Below are 6,810 nucleotides of genomic sequence, written 5' to 3' on the forward strand. Positions count from 1 at the left end.
GAATGGCAGAATACACACGCCCGCGGAGCGAAAGCCCAGAGCGGGTTAGGGTTCAGTAAGAGAATCCGGACTCCTGAAATGGGCCACATCTCCAAGCTGACTGAGTGTCCACCTAGGATCCTGAGATTGGGGTGAGGTCACAGGGCATCGGTATCAGTTGGCTTGTGGTAACAAGTACCACAGACCCAGGAGCTAAAGCAACAGACATCGTTCTCTTACAGTCAGGAGGCTGGACGTCCAAGGTCAGAGTGTGGGCAGGATTGGTTCCTCCTGAGACCACTTTCCTGGGTGTGTAGACGCCATCCTCTCCCTGTGTCCTCACCAGGTCGTCCTCTGAGTGTGTCTGTGTCCTGATCTCTTCTTACAAGCACACCCGTCAGATTGGAGCAGGGCCACCCTAGTGACCTTGTTTACTCTCCAAAGACCTCATCTCAAAATACAGTCACATTCTGAGGTGCTGGGAGTCAGGACTCCAACATATGAATTTGGGGGACACAGTTCAGCCCGTAAAGACCAGGGGCTACTTCTTTAGTGACTCCAGTGAGTCCCATGATGTCAGGAGACTGACCATGGCCAATGGGAGCTATGAACCAGCGAAGTCAGCTCCGATCACCATCCCAGTTACGGGAGGGACAGTCACACTGACTTTGAGAGAAGTTGGGAAAGAGCCCGCATCCCCTGGAGTCAACATGAGTTCACGGGAACCACACCAAAGCCCTTTTCTTACCTTCTTTTTCAGTTAAATTCTCAAGTGAGTAACTGTTTGTTGACTGCCCACCACGTGCCAAGCATTGTGCTCATGCACAGCGCTGGCTTCAAGGAGTTCCCATGATATTCCCGCCAGGGAACCAGGCAGCTAGGCCAAGAAGTTAACTTACAAAGTGAGCCGTCCAACAAAGGAAGGAAACGCGCGTCGCCGAGATTACACAGAGCAGAAGTAATTTGACCTGAGGGACTGGGAGGGGTGGCTGGTCAAAGAAAGCCAGGATCTGAAGAGAGAACTATTTCCCAGCAGAAGAAAGGACACCAAGGTCCCCAGGCAGAAGGTGGGGGTGGGGCTCAGGAAGGGGCCCCACAAGCAGGGAGGAAGCTCAGATGTGAGACGACACACGCTCAGAAAGCCATAACCTGCTTGTTTTTCTCCCTCAGATGTAAAGAGTAGGTGACATGGAAGGGCACCAGGGCAAAGAGGAAGTCCAGGGTCCTATAAAAAGGGCCTTTGCTGTGCTGGCGCGCTGGAACCTTCTCTACTAGTAACGGAAAAAGAAGGAGCTGTTTAGAAATGAAGAGGGGACAGCACATTCATACTTCAACAGAGCACAGAATAAACTCTTTTTTTTTTTTAATTTCTAGGAGAGAGAGAGAGAGAGACAGCGTGAGCAGGGGAGGGTCAGAGAGAGAGGGAGTCACAGACTGAAACAGCCTCCAGGCTCTGAGCTGGCAGTCAGCACAGAGCCCGACGCGGGGCTCGAACCCACGAACTGCGAGATCATGACCTAAGTGAAAGTTGGACACTTAACTGACTAAGCCACCCAGGCGCCCCAAGCACAGAATAAACTCTTGCAGAACATGGCGGACACTCCGTCTCACATGCAAAGGAGAAACAAGGACAGAGCCAAGTCACCAACACCGGATGACTTTGTGCCCCGGACCCCTTGTCTGCACCCTCTGGCCTTGGTTTCTCTCTCTGTGTGTGTCAGCTCTGGCCCACTTGATTGCCCCCCCAAGCCCACTTTTGCAGGGGCTGGAAGAACGGCTGTCCGTGTTCCCTGACTTGTGTCTTACAAGCCCGCCACTCAATAAAATGAGCCTCCCTCCTCCATTCAAATGCGGAACGTATCTGGAGCGCGCTCTCACCATCTTAGTACCTGCTCGCCAGAGTCGGATGGTGGGCTGTCCCACCGGAACCAAGAACAGCTGTGGGCAGGGATGAGCAGAAATAGGATGGGGACTGTTGGGGACATCCAATGACGGATGCTCCCTGAGCAGGTGTGTGCCCAGGCATGATAAAGACAGGAGGAAAGGCAGCGGCGGTGAGGAAGGAGGAGTGAGAGAGATTTAAGGACCAGAATTAGCAGTACCTGGGACTGAATGAACAAACTGCATAAAAGGGAAAAGGAGTTTGAGAGAATGCTCAGGCTTCTGATGTGGAAGTTCCCGTGGATGGAGCAGTCACGTAGGAGGAATCAAGGGGCAAAGGTGAGAGCGGGTTACAGAGGAAGGTGACATGTGCCACTTGGGGGCACCTTGCATTTAAGTAACATCTGCTAGTCTCCAGATGGACGTTCAAGCCATATGGGTTTTACACTAGGACCAGAGCTAGAGCAGCTGTAAGGACAAGGGAGACAAAATAGTGTGGTGCACAGAGTGAGGGCATGGGGGCGGGGGGGGGGGGAGGTGAACACCTGTTTCCATTCACCTGATCAATACAGGGGTTGTAAGTAGGCATACGTTTAACTACAGTCCTAGGAATCAATGGGATTAAGACCTAGGAGGGCATGACAGGGAAGTACGCATCAAAGAGCGATGGAACACCGGCAAGGTGGCTCTCAGTGCCAGACATGAGAGTGTTTGTTTGAGGGGCCTGAAGCCCTCAGCCCACTTGCCTGCCTTCCAGATCCTCAATTAATAGTCATTATCAAAATCACACTGTCTTCCTTTCTTTTTTTTTTTTTTAAATTTTTTTTAATGTTTTATTTATTTCTAGGAGAGAGAGAGAGAGACAGCGTGAGCAGGGGAGCGTCAGAGAGAGAGGGAGTCACAGACTGAAACAGGCTCCAGGCTCTGAGCTGGCAGTCAGCACAGAGCCCGACGCGGGGCTCGAACCCACGAACCGCGAGATCATGACCTAAGCGAAAGTCGGATGCTTAACCGACTAAGCCACCCAGGCGCCCCTGTCTTCCTTTCTTAAAAGCCATGATGAAAGCATTCTTGCTTATGTTCTGGGAGACCTTCAGTACTTTGACCAGAGCATCTATTCTAGACAGAAGGAAAGCCTAGAGAAGTCAAATATTCCAGGAGCTTGAGATAACATTCGGGCCACTTCCTTTCAAATCATGATTGTTGGTTTCTGAGGTTGAAACTGAGGCCTGGATACAAAGGGTTGTTTGCTCCAAAATTCCATTGGCTTGGCTACATCCCGCTCATCTGTACCCTTGCACACTACGGAGACTTCTTGCTTTACGCAGAATGAAATCTGGAGTCTTTCAGCCTTGCATCCGCTGAGGTTTTTACCTTCCCTGTCCTGTCACAGCCTGGCCTGTTTGTAGATAACAGTGAAAAATACATTCAGCTCATCCCCGTGCCCGTAAAAGTCTCAACCCGTTACAGAATCAGCTCCAAGTCTAAAATCTCATCTAATCCTTGTCTGATGGAATGTCCCAAATTTCATCATCTAAATCCAGTATGGGTGACACTCCAGGTGCAGTTCATGCCAGGGCACAATGCCCCTCTATCTGTCGATCTATGAAACTAGAAAACAAGTTATCTGCTCCTGTAGACCACGACGGGACAAGCAACGATACCAGCCATAGACGTTCAAAGGGGAGGCAATGGAGAGAAGAGAAGGCATCACGGGTCCCAATCAATTTTGCAATCCATCCGGCAAATTCCATTGTGTGCAAAGCCTGAAGCCTTCATGGCTGTTGTTTCCACCAATGAGACCTTCCCTTCTCATGAAAAGTAGCATGAGTAGTCTTAGCAAGCTGTCTTAGGCTTTTGCAGAACCAGCAAGCTCTACTTTCATACTCTGTCTCTGTTTTAGTCCAAACTGGCAGTGTTTTTACTCCAATAAAGTTCTCAAGCACTATGTGGGTCTCCCACTTATATCACAGGGATTTATCCCATTAAACAAAAGGCTCATCCACAGGTCTCTCCAGAATAATCCAGTTTCTGCATCTATTGAGATGGCCTCGAGGCAATGCTCTCAAGGCTCCTAGACGTCCTCTGGTTTATGCAAGGAATCGATGAGTCACACTTTTAATCTCTTCAAAGAAACGTTCATATGACTGAATAGTAGGATTTTTTTTTTTTTTTTGGAAGACACTAGGAAAAGACTGTACAACCACACCCACAGCTTTTTCTCCAGAGCATGTTTCTCCTGACAGTAAATCTCTTAAGCTGAGCATCTTTTGCCTCATGGATGGGATGAGAATGTCCAAAACCACTGAGGCCTGGTTCCTTTTTAAACATTTCTTCTCTCAGTTTGCCTTGTTCATCTTGAATTTGCCGATACAGGAAGAAACCAGGCTGCACCTTTGACATCTTGTTTGTTGATCTCCTCAGCTAAATCTGCAAGTTCGTTCTTTACAAGTTCTTCTTTTTTTTTTTTTAATGTTTATTTGTTTTTGAGAGAGAGAGAGCAGGGAAGAGGCAGAGAGAGAGAGAAAGAGAGAGAGAGAGAGACATAGGGCTCAAACTCATGACACCATAAGATCATGACCTGAGCCAAAATCAAGAATCAGATACTTAGCCAACTGAGCCACCCAGGCGCCCCATCCTTTGTGCCAACTTTTCACCCAACAGTGAGACATGACTCTACCAAGCTTTTTGCTACTATGCAGCAAGGCTCTCCTCCCCTCCAGTTTCTAATAACAGGCTCCTTGGATCTTTCTGAGTCCTCTGACCAGCAGCATCTCCAACATCCATATTTCTAACAACAGTCTGTGACGATTTATTTATTTATTTATTTATTTTTAAATTTTTAATGTTTTATTTATTTCTAGGAGAGAGAGAGAGAGAGACAGCGTGAGCAGGGGAGGGTCAGAGAGAGTGGGAGTCACAGACCGAAACAGGCTCCAGGCTCCGAGCTGGCAGTCAGCACAGAGCCCGACGCGGGGCTCAAACCCACGAACCACGAGATCATGACCTGAGCCAAAGTCGGACGCTTAACCGACTAAGCCACCCAGGCGCCCCTATGACGATTTAGATTTATTCCATACCACGTTTCTCATCCTCTTGTGAGCCCTCACTGGCACTCTTAAATATCTATATTTCTATTAACAGTGTGTCATAATCCTCAAAATTCTTCAAGCCTCTCTGCCTACTGCCAATTCCAAAGCCATTTACAGTTCTAAAAAGTGATGATAATAATAATAATGTTTTTTACATCAGCACCACATTCTTGGTGTCAAAGTCTATATTGATTTCCTACGCTGCTATTACCCATTAAGTTAACTTTAGGGACCTAACACAAGTATTTAGTTTTCAGTTCTGGAGGCCCAAAGTCCAAAATGGGTCCACTGAGCTAAATCAAGTTGTCTGCAGGGCTGAATTCCTTCTGGAATCTCTGAGGGAGAACCTGTTTTGTTGTCTCTTCCAACTTTTAGAGGCCATTAACCTTCCTTGGTTCATGACCCAGTTCCTTCACCTTCAAAGACAGCGAGCACATGACTCTGGTCTTGAAAATCATTATCACCAAAAAAAAAAGAAAGAAAAAAAATCATTATCACATCTTCTTCTCCAACTCTGACTCCAACTCTCTCTTCTGGTTTTAAATATTCTTGTGATTACATTGGGTCCACTTCAGTAATCCAGGATTTTTTTTTAATTTAAAATATTTATTTATTCTTGAGAGAGACAGAGTGCGAGCAGGGAAGGGGCAGAGAGAAAGGGAGACACAGAATCTGAAGCAGTCTCCAGGCTCTAAGCTGTCAGCACAGAGCCCGACGTGGGGCTCAAACTCAAACCACAAGATCCTGACCTGAGCCAAAGTCAGACGCTTAACCGACTGAGCCACCCAGGTGCCCCCATCAACCCCAATGATTTCAAATGATAATAAACATCAAGGAATTCAGCAGAGTTAAGGTTAGGGAGCCAAACACAAATACTCAGCTTTGAAAACACTGATGCATTCATAACCATTACCAAAGTTTTACATTTGTCAAGTAAGCTCTAATTTCTCTCTTATTTACCCCCAGGAAAGAAAGCACCACCTTCACAGGTAACAACATTCACAACGAGACAATTTGTGGAGCACGCAGCAGGCTCTGGGCTAAGCTATTTACATACACACTCCAGCTAATGAAGACCCAAATATCTCTGAATGATAGTATCAAACACAAAATAAAAGATTCCCTAAGGGAAAGAAACTGATGTCCTGGGTGCCCCGTGTCTTAGATGTTATCTTACTTAAGGTAATCCTTCGCACAGCCGTATGAAATAACACCCTGTTGAGGGTGAATAAATGGATCCAGTGAAGGAAAGCAACCTCCTCAAGTTCCCACAGCCAGATGGGGACAAAGGTGGATTATAGACTTGAATACGGCCAACTTCCCGGGGCGCTGACGGTGCTCTACAGCCTGATGTTTTCAGAGAAGCATGCGAGATGGAGTTCGGTGCAGGACCCGGGGAGGAAGGACACTCACAATGAACAATGTCCCAGAGGAGGAGGACTTGAGGAGCATCTGGGAGAACAGGGAGGAGTCTGTCTAGCTGGGCCACAGACCCGGGAAGAACGTGATGGAGGAACCCACTGATCACTTCCAATCCAGAAGACCTGAATGGAAGACTAGACAACATGGCTACTTCCAGTAGACCAAGAAAACCCACTAAAAATACCTGAGCAGTGCGTGGAGGTAACCAGAGGTGGGCTTCGTAAAGACTCGTGTGACAATAGCTAAAACATGGAAAGAGCCTAAGTGTCCATCAGCGGACGAATGGATCCAGAAGATGTGGTTTATCTATACCATGGAATACTACATGGTAATGAGAAAGAATGAAATCTGGCCACGTGTAGCCACATGGATGGACCTTGAGGGTGTTATGCTGAGCGAAATAAGTCAGGCAGAGAAGGACAGATACTATATGTTT

This window comes from Hyaena hyaena, unplaced genomic scaffold, assembly GCF_003009895.1.
Source record: "Hyaena hyaena isolate Hyena2069 unplaced genomic scaffold, ASM300989v1 scaffold_2, whole genome shotgun sequence".
Taxonomy (NCBI): Eukaryota; Metazoa; Chordata; class Mammalia; order Carnivora; family Hyaenidae; genus Hyaena; species Hyaena hyaena.